General features: G+C 32.5%; 1 protein-coding gene across 1 annotated transcript in view; it reads left to right on the forward strand.

The window, feature by feature from the left end:
* The window catches only part of exp (expansion), a 297,616-nt gene that overhangs the window by 51,161 nt on the left and 228,457 nt on the right, over positions 1-17,998 (forward strand). The gene's annotated exons all lie outside the window — the stretch shown is intronic.

The following is a 17,998-nucleotide window of genomic DNA, read 5'->3' on the forward strand; positions in this document are numbered from 1 at the left end:
ATGGTAGGTACGAATTATTGAAGGCAATTTGTACGAAGACGAAAGTGCATTCAACTTCGAATCAAGGTTTGAAATGGTTTCAGTAAGGGGAAGAAATTAACGCCTGGAATACTGATTTGTGGGCTTTAGATTTATTTTTTATAGGTTCGTTTTATAGAATAAGCTGCATTATGGTAAATGGCGAAATAAAAATGCTGGAAGATTTTGAACAAATTCAGCGGAGACCTTGATTTTGAGTTGAAAGTCATTCAGAATCAATTTTCGCTCCGGAGGTGTCTTTGAAAGGGATATGTGGGTACTCGGAGAGGACGCATTTTTGAAAAAAATTTGTGTTTTTTCGCTTTAGACCCTTACCAATCTGTTTTGGAAAAAATGACCCAGTTTCAAAATGAAGCTCTTGAGATTTGAAATCAAAGACCACTTTTTTAGGAGTCACGCTAATTCTCGAAAGTTCTAAGTCCCATAATTTTTTGTACCCTTTCCCCACCCCAAACATTAAAAACATTGATTTTTCAGTTTAAAAAAAATACTCTTTTTGTCCCAAAATTGCCAAACAAGAGGTTCTGTTTTTTTGTTTTCCAAATTTGCCCAAATTACAAAGTGTTGAAATTTTTTGGGGGGAGGGGGGAGAGAGGGAACTGTTCATAAGCGTCAATTTTTGGCAAAATAGTTAAGAAGTGCCCATTTTTGGTACAATTGTTTGAAAAAGTGCATTTTTGTCAAAATTTTAAAAAGTGTCTGTTTCTAGTAAAATTGTCAAAAGGGGCCAATTTTTGCCATTAAGAGGGATAAATCTTTTGAAAAATCAATTTTTTAAGTATTCTTGAAGGTCCTTTTCTCATACTAAAATACATTCTGAAAAAAATATACGTTGTGTATCTTATCTAAGTATAGATGTGATAATGATAAACATAGGTATCATTTTTTATTTACAAGTATAATTGCACATTTTTTTGGGGGTCAGAATTTTTTCATTTTTAAAGAGAACTAGGTAAAATGAATAGGAAAGGAAATAGAGAGGGAAAATTATAAAATTACTCGTACGAAGATTGATTTTGAAAATGGAAATAGCAGCACTTTTTAGACAAATTCTGACAAACGTTTTGACTTTTTGACAATTTTTGCAAAAGCTGTACTTTTAGACTATTTTGGCTAACAACAAGATTTTATTGACCATTTGGATAACTTGTCAAAATTTGACAAAAAGCCAGAGTTCTGAAAATTTTGGCTGAAATCTAAAGTTTTTTATAGGTATAATATTTTGATTTAAAAAAAAAAAACAGTTTTTTTTGATAACTATGACAAAAAATGAATTTTGACAATGATTTGGTAAAAAAAACAGGACATTTTCAGATAATTTTGACAAAAACATGAATTTTTGCCAACTTTGGCAACAGGATTTTTTGAAAATTTTGGCAGAAATCAGGAGTTTTTTTTGGAAGTGTTGATAGTTTTATATAATTTTGAAAAAAAGGAACTAATTTTGACATAAACAAGACTTTTTTGTCAATTTAGGCAAAAACAGAACTTTGCAGACAATTCTGACAAAAAAAAAACGACTTAGGATATCATAGTTTTGGCAAAAGCAGGAATTTTCGTAATTTTGGCTACTAACAAAGTTTTTTGGCCATTTCTGCAAAAAATATCAGGACTTTTTTAATAAGGTCAATTTTTGCAAAAAATAGAATTTTTTGGCAATTTTTACAAAAAGTCAAAATTTTTCAATAATTTTGGCAAAAGCAAAAAATTTTTTAAACTTTGGCTACTAACAAAGGTTTTTGGTCATTTCTGCAAAACATATTGTTATTGTTAGATTAAGCATGATTATGATAGAAGGGGACCCTGATAAAGATCTTCTTGGCGGTTTGGTCAATAAATATCCCTTTGGCGGGGAGATTTATCAGATACCTAGCTAGCTCGGATAGGCTTTAATTTTGATTAATCAGACCAGTCTAACATACACAGAATACATAATAACAGAACATATGTACAACATTTATTGTGTACCTACAGGTTTATTTTATTGAAGTTTCAACAGCATTCATCATATACATAATATACCAATACCTATAATGAGTATGAAACAAATGTGATCCGATTTAACAAATAAGATAGGTACTAAAGAAGGTACAAATCTCTGCAGATCATCGCAATTAACAGACATTGAAATCTTATGAAAATATGTTGGTAATATTTCCCATAGGCAAAATAGGTAATTATATTTGATCATAAAGGATCATTGTCCAGTAATCACAATAAAATGACATCATCAATTAACTAAGATTAGGCTATAATTAATTAAGTGGAGACACCACTATGTAAGCAACTACTTACCAAACACTGCTGACCATCTCATCACCTCTTTTCCTTAGCCTACCCCAATAATAGTGGCTGTCGATGGCTGCTTTACTTTGAAGAGGATTTACTATAAACACATACACCAATTTGTGGATACCTATCGGCTGATCCCAAATTGGCCGCAAAAGGTAAAATAATAACCGAATGTTGGATCATCTTTTGATAATTCCAACTTAATTAGTAAAATAAAACAGGTCAGCACCGAGCGAGTATTGGGCCACTACAAAAAACAGTGTGACTTGAGATAAATCCCTATTGCATATTGAATATCAATAATAGTATATTACATGACAGGAGCGGAAAGTTAATCGCGTTACTGTCCAATCCTGTCGCGTATACTATTTTAATTTCATATGAGAGGAAAATAAATGCTGAAATTTTAAAAAATGGCTAATTTTGAATTTGTAAACATGTTTTCCGCACATGTTTAGATAGATGCATTAAAGACGTATTTTCCAACCACAAAACTGTCTAGGAAACTACTCATTTTCCGATCATATGAAATTAAATAGTATTATACCACCCAACTATCATTGTTGATGAGACTCCTGCCACCGCGAATAGCTGGAATCAAGTGATCGTACATATTTCTAGACGCGTGGTAACCTTCAAGTACATCCTCCAACACACCCTATATAATTTACCATGTTACCATGCATCTTCACTTTATGGGATATAAATAGAATGCCGTAAGGATGCATTATTAGAATAACCACCTAAGCAGTGAAGGTATATTGCACCATATCAATATCAGGACTTTTTTGATAATGTCAAAAAAATGTATTTTTTGACAATTTTCGCCAAAAATAAAACTTTTTTGACAATTTTGAAAAAGTTGGGATTTTTTAAATAATTTTTTTAAAAAAAACTTCTGTACAATTTTGGCGAAAATGAGACTTTTTTTGACAATTATTCTGGCGATAAATTTTTTTGAACATTTTGGCAAAGAACAGGTGCTTTTTTGGCAATTTTTACAAAAAGTCAAGATTTTTTGATATTTTTGGAAATAATAAGAATTTTCAAAATTTTGGCCAACAATAGTTTTTTTAATAATTTTGACAAAAACGAGACTTATTTTGATAATTTTGGCAAAAGCAGGAATTTTTGGCAAGTTCACAGTGTTTTTTTTTGGAGGTACTCAACAATAATTATTCTTCATACTTTTCCTGATCTGGGAACTGGGCCATTTCGCCTATTTTACCTGGGAATACTTACTCTCTAAAATGTATTGAAAAGTGTTTTCAGTTTTTTTTCTATGGGCATACATCAACTGCTTTGCTACGCTCATGCATTGAGGGATAACTAAAAAAAAAATCTCCATCTGTTGCTACATAATAGTATACGTATGTACTTTGCTCTCATTTCTCAAAATTTAGGTCACTTTTTCTCAAATTTGTTTTTGGTTACTTTTTTGCCATTTTTCAGTTACTTACTAAAGTTACTAAAAAAATTCAAATAGTGGATATCATGGCTGTAAGAAATCACGAAAATTGGTCATATAATTTTCAACTTTCTATCATTAAGTAGAAAATTAGAATTTTCTGTAATTATTAAATAGCCAAAATATTTAACACGTTCTAATACCTACTACACGAACATATGCGGAGATCAACGAACCATAACAATCATCATCAGATAATCAAAACAGCTATAGTCTGCTGATATTAAAATTGCATAATCGAATAATATTCCTAAAAATTCTAATACCTGTATTAATTTATACAAGATCTATTTAATCGAAAGGTTGATGAGATTTTTCACCGCGATAACTCAACATTTTCACTGAAATGACCGAGGCGAGTTTAATTTGTCTCATCATGCCAGGCAGAGTATACTCGTATGGCTGCGCAGGAGGTTACCAACTTCGAATTCCGTCTGGGAATGCGAGTTAATAAAGAGACAGCGAATAGGCAAACACAAACACCGAACAGGCGGCTGCAAAAAGTAGCTCTTGTGTCAACCTACAATGTCTTAATAGGTGTTAATTAAATTGTATAGCTTATACAATACATACCTTAGGATGTTACCTACGTACGATGTTGAGACGTTGGTGGTACTACATCTACATATTGTACCTACGTAGGCATTGCAGGTAAGGTACTTCTGTACATTGTTGTGTGAGGACAGGTAGATAGATAGATAGGTCATGGCAGGGAGGCTTTCTATTCGTTCTTAATATTGTGTGTACTTTGGTCGGATCTGAAGCTGTTTAAATAAGTGAAAATAATTTCAGCGAATCGTCCACTCGACCAGCATCATTTTACGACTACGACGCGATGGTTTTATTGGTAGCCGATAAAAGAGATGTAATCCCCTTCCCAATCAACGTGTCCATTTCCTACCGTCCACGTTATCTTTACGACTCGGCAAATGTATAGACTTATTACAACATATAAGTGCAATTTTTATAGCATACTTTGAGCAGCCTCTGTGTGAAAAAAGTAAGAGACGACGAGGGACGAGGGGTAATTTATGATATTTTTAATTGGAATACTTTACGCGGTATGGTAACTGGCGGAGATAATTATATTAAAAAGTCGTATAGTTGAGAAATTACGAGATCGATTTACGACTTCGATGGGTATTTTTCCAAGAACCTATACCGTCCCTTATGGCTTTCAAGTACGCGGCAACGCGACGACGTGCACAAATCAGCAACTCAAACATACCTATAGGTAGCGCAGCTCCAGTTGGTTTGGAAAGGTGAGAGGTAGTCTAAACATAAAAAGCTAATGCTATATGGATTAAAAATGAAAAAATTGATCTAATTTTATGTACACGATGACAAGATTTACATTTCTATACGTCTCAGTGTGTGAGTGTTTGCGAGAACGTTGAAAATTACGAAACTGGATCGTCGATGGCAATCGCAAGCAGCGTGAATTCTCTTTTAAACTATTATGGGCATTTAGCCCGATACGAAAAGTTGTATTATTCGCATAAGCATGAAAAATTTTCCAACCTGTTCATATTTCTTCTATAATACCTACTATACGTGTACCTAGATATACATTTATTTGTTACTAATTACGAGCGTGTTACAAAATATCATACTGTGGAGGTAGAAGGGGCGAAGAGTGGAGTGGCCCGCGGATGAACCACTCTGTTCTGTACTCAGCACGGAGCGTAGATGACCTTAAAATTAATACGTGCACATGCAGTCAAGATCTACTCCTCCTGTCTGGTTCTCTCTCTGTTTTGCTGCGTCGATCGCCGAAATGCTCGTTTATAATTAAATGGTCATTATCGTGACAAAATAGCCATTAAAACATAAGAGCTGATGGTTTAGTTGAGAATCGAATATTTATTTATTTATTTGGTTTTAGTTTCGAAGTTTTTTTTTTTTTTTTTTTTTTTTTGCAGAGCAGTAGTTAGTATGTAAAATTATAAAACACCTTCTTTCCTCCCTTCATAACCTCGCACTATCGGTAGTTACAATAACGTTGGTCTTTTCGGAACTGATTTTGAGTATAATTCATTTTCAGAAAAATTCAAATCATCTGCCCTATTATCACGAAAATTAATCGAAATGACCTAAAAACATTTCAAAACTAGGTTGATGTCGTTAAAATGTCATTAGAAGTAATTTAAATGTTACAAAAATTTGTTGAAAAATGTACGAGTATCAATACGTAGATAATTGCATGACAAGCATGGAAATTGTTTTAAAAAATTTTAAATGCTACAAAAATTTGACAAAATTCCTACCTACGTTTTTTGAGATTTTTTTTGTCAATTTTTAAAATGATTTTTGAATACTTTTGAAGCATGCTCTCAGGTGAGTAAAAAACTGGTCCTAATAAGCAAACTTCGTCAACTCGTCACCTCTGATTTGGCTGAAATTTGACTCACTGAAAGTTCATGTCATTTTAATTTTGGATTTAAAAAAATATATATTCGAATTCTATCGTTTTTATGCCTACTGGAATACTAATTTTCGAGATCTTTTGTCCTTGCTTTGCTCGAGCCCATTTGTTTTTCTTTTTTCATTTTCAATTTTTCAACAAAAAATAACTATTCGAATTTTAAAATTTTGAAGCAAATACGCAGTATGAAATATTTACAATCGAAATCGAAGAATTTCATGTTGAATTTGATTTTAAGCGAAGTTGATGTGATATTCATTAATTTTTAAAATAATTGATGAGGAGAAAATAAGACGAAAAATTGAAGTGAAACGTTATATTTTTAGCGTCTACTTGTTTAAATAAAATCAAAAGGTGTTTGAAAACATCATTAGAGCAAACATTTTTTGCAAAAATTTGACTAAAAACTTGAATGTAAATTTTTACACCCCCCCCCCCAACCTTGAAAAATTCTATGTGCTCGAAAAATGACCTGTTGAAAGTCCCTACTTTTTCATTTTGGAATTTCGTTAGACACCTGGGTAGTGAAAAAATGAAAAAATTCACCAATGGGTTCATTTGTTTTTTAGTTTAGTACTTAATAAAATTATTTCGATTGAAATTAAAAAATACTTTATAATACAAATTTTCTTCCAATTGAAATTTTTTTTTGAAAATCTTCCTGTGAAAAATTTGGCTTTGTTAGTTTTGTGTGTGTGTGTGTGTGGGGGTGGGGAGGTGTTGAGTCAAGAGCTGTCTGAAAATTTCGTGGAAAAAAGTAGTGGTTTTATTTAAAAAAAAAAAAAAACAAAAAAAACCGTTACTAGATACCAAGATCAACTTCTGGTAATTTTCAATTATTGGTGGAGGGGCGGGGGTCAGTTTGACAAATTTTATGACACTTTCTGTGGTTTTGACAAATCATCATTCAATTTCAAGAATTTCGTATTAATTCTTGGTAATTATTTTTCAATAATCTAAGCAGGCTGTGTAAAATTTTACCCAATTGAGACATTTTCTCAAATTTTTGTCATATTTCTCTGATGGTTCATCAATCTTTGATATTTTTGAGTGATTTTATTCACAATCAATTCTACTATTTTTATGATACTTTTTTGCGAATATTCATTTTTGGCTGTTTATTAAACATGGAGATCGTTAAAATTTTTACTTTAGCCTTCGACTAGTATCATAATATCATACGGTCTATATCATTCTGTTGATTGATCGTCAATAATACATTTTGTAACCAACTAATCCACCTTAATTTTTCTGTGTTTCAGGTGAGTACAATTTCCTTCCAAAAATGATAGAATATGAACTTGCGTATGAGAATAAGTAAGTAATTTTATAATCCTTATGAGAAAAGTTACATAAGTCACTTCTACACCTGTGTCCTTTTATTTTGAATGGAAAATCAAAAAAAAAATGTCTAAAATCACAGAATTTGAAAATCAGCTGAAATAATCGTAGTTTGAATCGAGGTGGTCTGATTTCCCGAATACGAATTTGGAAACAGTAGATCAAATTTCTGAGTTCACAAACGCTTTTGATTTTTAATGAATTTTAGAAAAATTAAACTTGAGTCAAAAATGGGAAAAAAATCAAAATTTCACCAAATAGACCAAGAATGCTGAAATTTGGTATGTGCCCTGTTTTCGACCATCCGAGTCGATTGGAAACGGTTTCGAACCATTTTGAGTGGTAGGTAGTTCTGGAGCACCCTTGCAGATTTTTGAAAATTGAAATTTCCACAACATTTTACCCAATTGAGTTCTTGAAATGAAATTCACTTACAATAGTACACCATTTTTTATAATTATGCTGAGTCGATTGGAGGTGGTTTCAGGCTGTTCTGAATCGTTTGGGTACATTTTGGAGATTTCAGATTTTCTAAAATGTGATCTAAAAACCGTCCAAATTAACCTTGACGTCATTCTTTTTTCAAAATATAGGGTATCCAACAGGTAGTGAAAGTAGTGATGAATAGTGATTTTGAAAATGGGTAGTGAGAGTAGTGAAAAAGTAGTTAATTTAGTCAAAAGGTACCCATTAAAAAAATGAAAAAGTTCAAACGCTTAATAAGAGCCTCTAAATTATTGAAAAAATTGATTGAAATAAATACTATGCATAATATACCTACACATTTGTTTTCCAATTTCAATTATTTTGAAAATTTTTTCGTGAAAAATTCGATTTTGTTGATTTTTTGTGCGTGGAGAGGGGGGGGGGGGTCCGAGTAAAGAGTATTTCTATAAATTTGGTTGAAGACAGGTAGTGAAAAAAGTAGTGAAAAAGTAGCGATTTTTTTCAAAAAAAATGTTGTTAGATACCATGATAGTTTTATGCTTTAAAAGAAAGTTGACCCCTCCCCCTCCTCCCAGATAATGTTGCTAACATTTGTACAAATTAAGATAAAATTTTAATAATCGAATTTTCGAATCAATGAAATTCGTGAAAAATTTCAAATGAAATTTTATTAGTTTTGAAAACTGTTTTCACTTTTCAAAAAGTGTAGCTTATCTGAAAAAAAAAAATATTCAAACACAAATCAAATTACATTAATTTTCAATTCTTTTCAATAATCAGTATTTCAAGGGTTTCAAACACATTTAATTCTGTTTTTTTTACACGCATAGGCGTACGAAGAAAGAAACATTCTCGATGAAAAAAAAATCAATTTGCGATTAAACCTTTCATCTTACACCACGTGCTTTTTCAATTACAATCATTTTTTTTCTATTATTTTACACTCTTGGCAAACACTCGACCAAATGAATGATTTCATTATCGACTTTCAACATAAGCTTGCACATAGCATCACGATAGATAAAACAATCTGTTAGTTGAATAATGCCTAATTGACGCCATTACGCGTTGCTGAACACCTTTCGCATCGAAAAATTAATTTCCTCGTAAAAAAAAAACACTTCCAATTACTTCGGCTTATTAACAAACAGTGTAACACAAGGAGGCTTTTTACGACTAGCACGGTACTTGGAATGTAATAGACAGGTATAGCAATACCTTATACCCATACACAAAGATGCACGCTCATCAAAAGTGAAACCATTACAATCTTACACCGAATGGAGAAGAACATGAAGTAGACGAACGAGAGAACAGGCTAGCAAACGGAAACCTTTCAACGACCTTGCCCCTGCCATCAAATAGCGATGCAACCGTAGCCTTTAGCGATGATCGTGTTGCATAACATACAATCTTGGTATTCAATTCGAGTTGTGCAGAAAACGCAGCATTCAAAAAAAAAATACATACAAAAAACTGACAAAGTATATAATCTCCTATAGTGGTGCACTGTTTTTTTTTTTTTACGTAACTTCAATTAACTGGCGGTTGTCTCCGCTGTGCAAACACGTCATTATTCTTTATCGTCTGAGGAAGGAGGGAAGCAGAGGAGTCTATTAAAATTTATGCGAAAAAATATACTCGTATAGGTGTTTGCGAATAGAGGACATCAACTTATACACTTTTGCATCGATACATTAGCGAACGATCCCAGGGGCTTAAAATTTACTTATTTCACGATATAATTCGCGATAGATGGACGAGTAAATCTCGACCAAAGGTCGTCACATAATTTAACCTTCTGTTTGTGCGCGAACGACGTTGATGCTCGTAAAATATGCGATGCGATTTTCTCTCTGCACCCTTCTGCTCGTTAATCAAATGTGATAAACGCGATCATATTAATAGTAAGACTCGAGAGCTGTGATACGTGTAGGCAGAAGGTAAAGTACCTGGCTCGCGTAATACGCTCAAGTATTCCTATTTGCACCAAGTTGTTGGTAAATTGCCCGAGAATTTTAGCAAACACGCCCAGCAGTGCCTCATAGATACTCGAACTCGTAGCAAACAGAGCACCTCTCGAATCACCAATCGATAGGCGAGCTAACAGAAATCAACAATGGAATTCCGCATATAGCCTCAGACTTCCTGTGAATCTTATCGCTATACGGAATGTATTACGAGGAAATCTTTCTATCCCATCGATATAGATACCTCTGGTTTGCTGATTTTCTCGTCATACAGTCGAATGCTCGTCTCCCAAAACCCGCCAATTAAATTATCTGTATAATCGCGAAATTATACAGATTCTTGATGGTATGATCGTGCTATATACTAAAGCAAAATGCGAATATCGCTTATTCATTAATTCATCTTTGGCCGCCGTGGCCACCGAGGCCCGGAGATGTTCAACGTAGCACCGTCTTCTACGAGTAGGTCTGCGATATCTTATGTAACCGCAGCAGCGAAGAGAACGGTTGCGAGTTTAATATAATACTATAAGTACCAGGTACCTACAATTACCACGATACGACCTATTAATACACAATATCGTGATTTAAAAGTCACATTACGCTGTTACCCACCCCCAGCTCCACCTTGGTATCCGTTGCTCACCCGATGGAAATATTAAAAAGTGAAAAGGATAGCATCATAGATTGTGAGGCAGCTCTGTGATTGACAAAATCGTTCTGAGCCGGGAAATTTATAAAAAGCTGTTCACCAGGGAATCTCTTAGTTACTTGACCATCCACTTCGCCCATTTTTTATCCACCAAAGTAGCAAAATGACCAATTATTATTCCGAAAAACTTAATTTCTAGCCAAATTTGAATGGCATTCACATTTGGAGGCCCATATACTTAACCTTATATTAAATGAGAAAAACAGTATACCTGAGGGAGGAAGAGGAGAAAAATTTTTAAATGTCAAAAATTCATTTTCCCCTCAAATGTCAGAAAGGAACTTTAAAACACAATGAAAGAAAAAATACGAGCATGGTGGAAGATTTCTAGATCATTTTTCAAGATTTCATAACATTTTTTCGGACCCGCAAAACATATTTTTCCATTCTCATATCAAAAGTCCATCTGCTGAAGTAATTCCATTTTATGAGGGAATAATTTCAGTTCATTAAAAACAAACATGGTATAGGTGTTTCCTGAATCACGTCTGCTTCTCAATCTTTTCTTATTACATAATCACTAGAAATTTTTTCCAAGTTTACAACAAGACGTACCCACTGTACCCAGAGACCCTCCTGTTCAAAAAAGAAATCAATTTACTCAAAACTTTTTCATTTCCACGTAAGAATTCTTCCACATAATCCCCTTATGAAGAGTAAAACCTTTCCGACCTTCCAAGCTATAATGCATAGTTTTCTCTTTTATAAAGGCTCCTAAAATTCAGAAAAATCAATAGATTCAAGAACCTCCCATGTTTCCTCAGCAACATCGGTTCTTCTTAAGAGGCCCTCAAAACAAAAAAATAAACTAGTCGGTAAATTTTTTTCAATTAAAAATTTTTCTGTGAGATAAGCGGTCCTTTTTTGATCACTTCTATGTTGGGAGCACGCTAATTATCGAAAGTTGTAAGTCCATAATTTTTTGTACTCTCTCTCCACCCCAAACATCCAAAAAATTTATTTTCATGTTCAAAAATACCTCTTTTTGTTACAAAATTGCCAAGCAAAAGTCCTGTTTTTTTGTCAAATTTGCTTACATTAATAAGGTTTTTTTTTGCCTGCCCAAGTCAAAAATGTCATTTTTTGGATAAGTTGTCCAAAAGTGTCAATTTTTGGAAAAGTTATCAATTATGAAGTGTGAATTTTTGGAGAAGTTGTCAAAAAAGTGTCAATTTTTAAAACAAAAGGTGTCAATTTTTGGAAGAGTTGTCAAAAAGTGGCAAATTTTTGAAAAAGATGTCAATTTTAAAAAAAGTTATCAAGAAGTGTGAATTTTTGAAAAAGTTGCCAAAAAGTGTCAATTTTTGAATATGTTGTCAAAAAGTGTCCATTAACAAACAAATTGTTAAAAGTGTCAATTTCTGGAAAAGTTGTCCAAAAGTGTCAATTTTTGGAAAAGTTGTCCAAAAGTGTCAATTTTTGGAAAAGTAGTCAATATGAAGTGTGAATTTTTGAAACAAAAGGTGTCAAATTTTGGAGAAGTTGTCTAAAAGGTGTCAATTTTTGGAAGAGTTGTCAAAAAGTGGCAAATTTTTGAAAAAGATGTCAATTTTTAAAAAAGTTATCAAGAATGTGTAAATTTTTGAAAAAGTTGCTAAAAAGTGTCAATTTTTGAAAAGTTGTCAAAAAGTGTCAATTATTGAAAAAGTTGTCGTAAGGTGTAAATTTTTGGAAAAGTTGTCAAAAAGTGTAAATTTTTGAAAAATTTGCCAAAAAGGGTTCAATTTTTGAAAATGTTGTCAAAAAGTGTCAATTTTTGAAGAAGTTGTCTAAAAGGTGTCAATTTTTGGAAGAGTTGTCAAAAAGTGGCAAATTTTTGAAAAAGATGTCAATTTTTAATAAAGTTATCAAAAAGTGTGAATTTTTGAAAATGTTGTCAAAGTGTTAATTTACAAAAAAATTGTCAAGAGTGTCAATTTTCAAAAATTTGTCAAAAGTGTCAATTTTTGGAAAAGTGTCAATTATTAAAAAAGTTCTCGTAAGGTGTCAACTGTCAATTTTTGGAAAAGTTGTCAAAAAGTGGCAATTTTTGGCAAAGTTGTCAAAAAAAGTGTCAATTTTTAGAAAAGTTGTCAAAAGATGTCAATTTTTGAAAAAGTTGTCAAAAAAGTGTGAATTTTTGGAAAAGTTGTCGAAAGATGTCAATTTTTGAAAAAGTTGTCAAAAAGTGTGAATTTTTGGAAACGTTGTCAAAAAGTGTCAATTTTTGACACAATTGTTAAGAAGTGTTCATTTTTGTCAACATTTTTAAAAATTATCTGTTTCTGGTAGAATTGTTAAAAGGGGCCAATTTCTGCCAAAATTGTCAAATTGCCTTGTTCTTGCCAGTATTGCTAAAAAAATCCTGTTTTTGCAAAAATCGTCAAAAAATTTCAAATTTTTTATCAAAATCATCAGAGAATCAATTTTTGACGAGTTGATGAAAAATTGAAATGTGGTTTTTTTTTGGTCAAAATTCTCAGGAAGCAGTTTTATTATAAAATAGCTGTTAAATGGCCGTTAAGTATTCTTGCCTTTGTGATATTTCACAATTTTTTTCCGAATTTTTTTCCGAATTTTTGTTCAACTTTCTCACGCATTTTATTCATTTTTTTCACAAATTTTGAGCAATTTCGTATAATTTTCGTGATATTTTTCACTTTATTCAAAAACTTCATTTTAGTTAAACAAAAATAGTTTCCTTAGTTTCAATTTTTCTGATTTTCTGTAAAGTTTCCTCCTCGTCTTACTTTACCAACCCCTACATTATACTCCAATATAGCCGTTTTCCTCGTGGGATATGCATTATTTTTATTTTCAGTTTCTATGTGTCGTTTTTGTACGTAGGTACTCATTTTTATCGCCTTAAAATTCAAATTTGTCAAAAATTAACCAATTATGGTTATGTACAGCGTAGGTATTTTATACGTAAGTATAGTTAATTTCTTCATTTTGTAATAATTGAATAATATAGAGGAAGAAACACACACACCAACGTCCGGAAAGACTTACAATGTCTCACACGTCTCATAAATTACCTCGGAAAAGTAATAATATACGCGTAATTAACCGGCTGCGGTACTGATAAAACAGAAGAAAAAGGAAAGGTGTCAGGTTCGTTGATATCGACGAATACATGTAGCAAGTTGCCAACGATCGTGACGTACAAACAACGAGCTACTTCTACTTCAACACACCTGTCTGATAAATTGCATATGTCGAGTTGGAAGGCAGAATATCATTTTGTTGCTAATGGTAGTAAAAATTACCAACAACAAGTTAAAGGTACGACGAGAATGAGAGACTTGATGCATTTATTTTTAAAAACTCGAAAAAACAAAACAAAACATTTAAAAAAACACACACAAACAGGTAAAAAAAAAGCAAAGAAATACAAACTGTTATTTTTCGTAAAGTCCAAACGTCTCTTGAGCTATTCTACAAATAAACTCTTTGATATTCATTTTATAAAGTAATTCGGCGCATTTACGTTTTTCAAAGTGTATAATAGCGGACATAGCGGTACGATTTTTCCTCCAGCCTTTTTTCGTGTAAATCGTCATGATGAATTTACTAAAAGGAGGTGTACGAAAAAAGATAACTCTGATGATGGCGATTTTACGTAAAGATGATTTACTAACGGGAGATAATTCGTACATGATTTCTAAACGAGTCAGGTATTTGCAGTTTTTGAATATCGTTTTGATTATGCTCATTTTGAAATCTGCGACAAAAAAGTTGGTACCTTAATATATTAAGAGCGGGTTGATTTTTTTTTTGGGGGGGGGTTTGAGGGGGAAATCATTTTTACCTGTGCATTGTCGACAATAATCCAGCCTAAGTAACTGTAAATTTTCGCATTTCATAATATTGTCGAGTAAAATATCCAAATTCGCCTCGTGTCTTATGTCGATATACATGATGAAAGGCCGGTATCGGTTAACTATCGATATCGATTCGTTTTTCAATTTATAATCCAAAACCACGTGCGAATATAACGAGAAATCTTGAACGACTCGGTACCATTCGAAACATACCTTGGCGACGGAGCAATGTAAATCAGAAGTGTCTAAATATTTGAAAATTTCCAACCACAGTTCTTCGGGTAAGTCCATAATCGAGGTTTGGTTACGAAAAGTTTTGTAACTGAAAAATTCGTGTTGGGGAGATGAGATGTGAAATGAAAAGAAATATCGTGAGAATTGAAAATAAGTTAAGTATAAGCTGCAGTTTTGAATCACTTACCAAAGTACATTCGTGAATTTCGGTTTCATCAAACAATTACCCATGATTAAGATTTTTTCAAAACAAAAGTATTTTTAATTGTGGTATTTTGAAAGGTGATAATTTTTCGGTGATTTTCGAATGTTTTTGGTGATAATTTTTCAACTCTTTGTGAAGTTTCAGGCGATCGAATTAAATAGCCAATTAATTTCGGTTCGTTGGTCATAACATAACAGACAGCTTAAAAGATAGGTATTCCAGAGTGAGATAGGTGAAATTCCCCTGTTCCCGGATTTAGAAAATTATTACGATGGATTATTGTTGGGTATCTCCAAAAAATTTTCGAGCCTAAATTCCACCCTCCCCCTTCCCAACCCCAACCTCTTTTGGCCGGAATAGTACCGGGAAAACATATCTGTACTTATTCAACAAAAATACGTGGTTTGTGTGTTTTTTTTTACATTTTTGGCAAATTAAAAAAAATTCAAAGGCCAAAAATGAGAAATATCAAAATTTTACCAAATTGACGTAGACAGCTGAAATTTTGCCTGTAGCTTATTTTCGACCCTTCGAAGTGGAGTAGTGAGGAAGGGGTGGAATAGTGTTTTGGTTTTTCGTGTCGGTGTTTGATATTTGAATCAATTTCCTAATGATCAAAATATTCAAAATTTTAAAGTCAAATTCATAGATATGGAAATCGTCTATTAAGGGGGGGGGGGTTCTTCAAAACAGTTTAACATGAACGTTATTTTCCCTTCACGCTCGAATTTTGATTTTAATTGGAAGGGGGAAGGAGGGGGTATTGGCATTGACATTATTCGAACTAATGTAAGTAACAGCATTTTTTGTACTTTTCTGAAAGTTTTGAGTTTTCTTCAACGTAATTTTTTGTTATTTAATGTTGAATGAGATTTTTTTTTCAGTTTCATAATTTGATTTTGAATGTCTTTTTTTATCAACTTGAAAAAAATTGGGTTGTCTAGTACCTCTCTAAGTATTTTTTTTTCATTTTATATTTTTTTGTAAACGAATTGTGGCTCGCTAATACTGATATGGTTATGTCTAGAGCTGGGATTTTTTGCTTAGCATATTTTTCTATGGACTAGAAAAGGGCATATTTGATACTATCTCCGCGAATTAGGAAATTTCCTGATGAATGAGCCCAATATCATTTTGCGTATCTTTCATATTTCAGACCAAATTGCCTATTTTAGCATATTTTGAGGGGGAAACTTGCATATTTCTGTATATTTAGTATTTTCTTGTTTTTTTTTTTTTTTTTTTTTTTTTTTTTTGATATCAACGGCAATTTTGCAAAAAGTGAGCGTTTTAAGACTTTTTTTGTTTAAAAAATCTCAACACTGCTAAAATGTCATGAAGAAAATTGTTTCTTGGAATAATTTATTAATTTATAAATGACTTGTTTTGAAGAGTTTTCATATTTTTTAGTTTGGAAAATCCTTTTCAGCAATACATCACTCAAACTGAAATTTTTGCATATTTTTTTGCATATTTTGGGTAAAAAAATTACTATTTCAATTAGCTACCTATCTACTCCACTACCTCGAGAAAATTTTTCAGAAAAGCGTCCTTCGTTAAAAATTGAATCAAAAGGTCCTCTTTCGATGTTCGAAAGCTTCTTTTTCTTCTCTTTCCAAACTGCAGTTGCCTGATCTATTTTTCAGTCTTATTCCAAAGATATTTTCTGCAATTTTTCAGATAGAATAGGTCAAATCAAAATGACCTATTTTTTGTGTGTTCAATCTCCAATGTTCAAATAGTTTTTTTAGTTTTTAGATTCATGGCTTCAAGTCTCTCCAATCCTCATTTTCAACAAAAGGAACTCCTAGAACGAGATTGAGGGATTGAATCCAAAAAAATAATGAGATATTCGAACCCAACGACCTTTCGAAAATTGATATCCATCTTATTTAGAGTATTAAAAACAATAAAATAATCAATATGCCACTTCACATCACTTCTTATTCATTGTTTTGAATTATAATTATTGAATTTGTGAGCCTTTGTGCCCTCCAAGTGTAGTTTGAAATCCCATTTCGATAATTCTTCGCCAATTTTTCCAAATTTTTGGATTTCAAAGCTTTTCACGTTTTTAATCGTACTGATTTCGAATATCTTCTCGATTCTTTACGAACAAATTTAATCTAAATCCACTATCCAGCCAATGTTGAAATACAAACGAGCTTTAAAATTAACAAGTTTTGCGAAAAATCGCAAATTACTGAAAATTCCCCCTTTTCCCTTCATTGTCACTTCACATAAGACCTGCTAGCGTGTCGTCCCAATAACAAAACGTTGTGCTCCAGTTGAAGGATATCGTGAATTTTACCGTCTTTAAAAAAAAAAATTGGAGATTCCCCTCCCCCCTCCTCCTCTTAACGCAAAATGGAAAACTTTTCATTTAAAAAAATGTTTTAAAATTGGATTCAAAATTTGCTGGAAAATTAGTCTCAAATTCAAAAGAAAAAATAAATATGAGTACGTAGCCCAAAAATTGAGAAATGTATACCTACCCAGCTGATTAGCCATAACTTTATGAGAATTTCTGCATGTATGTATGTTCTCGAATTTGAGATGAATTTTTCGAAAAGTGGAAGGGGGAGGGAGAGTCACAGAAATCAGGATTTGCCAAAATCATTGTAGTTTTCACGATTGGTGTTTTCGCAATGATTTTCAATTCAAAGAAATAAATAATGGTGAAAAAATTTGATTGGGTAGCTGAAACTTGCTAGATAGATTTTTTTAGTCATATTTTTTTATTTCTCCCAGCTTTGTCCTGACCACAATTTTGTTTGGAATGCGTAAGAAAAATCACAGCTACAGGCCTGCCATGCCCTTCCACCTCCTAGAAAGTTGAAAAAAATTGCGTGAAACCGGCTCCAGACTTTAATTTTGGTCCAAGTTCATGTGGAATTGAAGGTTGAAGGGTCACAAAAATCCCCAATCCATCGACATTGGTGGCCAAATTTTCCTCTATCAAGTTACTGTTTTTTTTTTGGAGGGGAGGGGGGAGGTTGGTTATTTAGTATTTTTCTTCAAAAAAATGTAATATATAAAATAATACCTACTTCCATCAAAAA

The sequence above is a fragment of the Planococcus citri genome, chromosome 2 (assembly GCF_950023065.1).
Source record: "Planococcus citri chromosome 2, ihPlaCitr1.1, whole genome shotgun sequence".
In the NCBI taxonomy this organism is placed as follows: Eukaryota; Metazoa; Arthropoda; class Insecta; order Hemiptera; family Pseudococcidae; genus Planococcus; species Planococcus citri.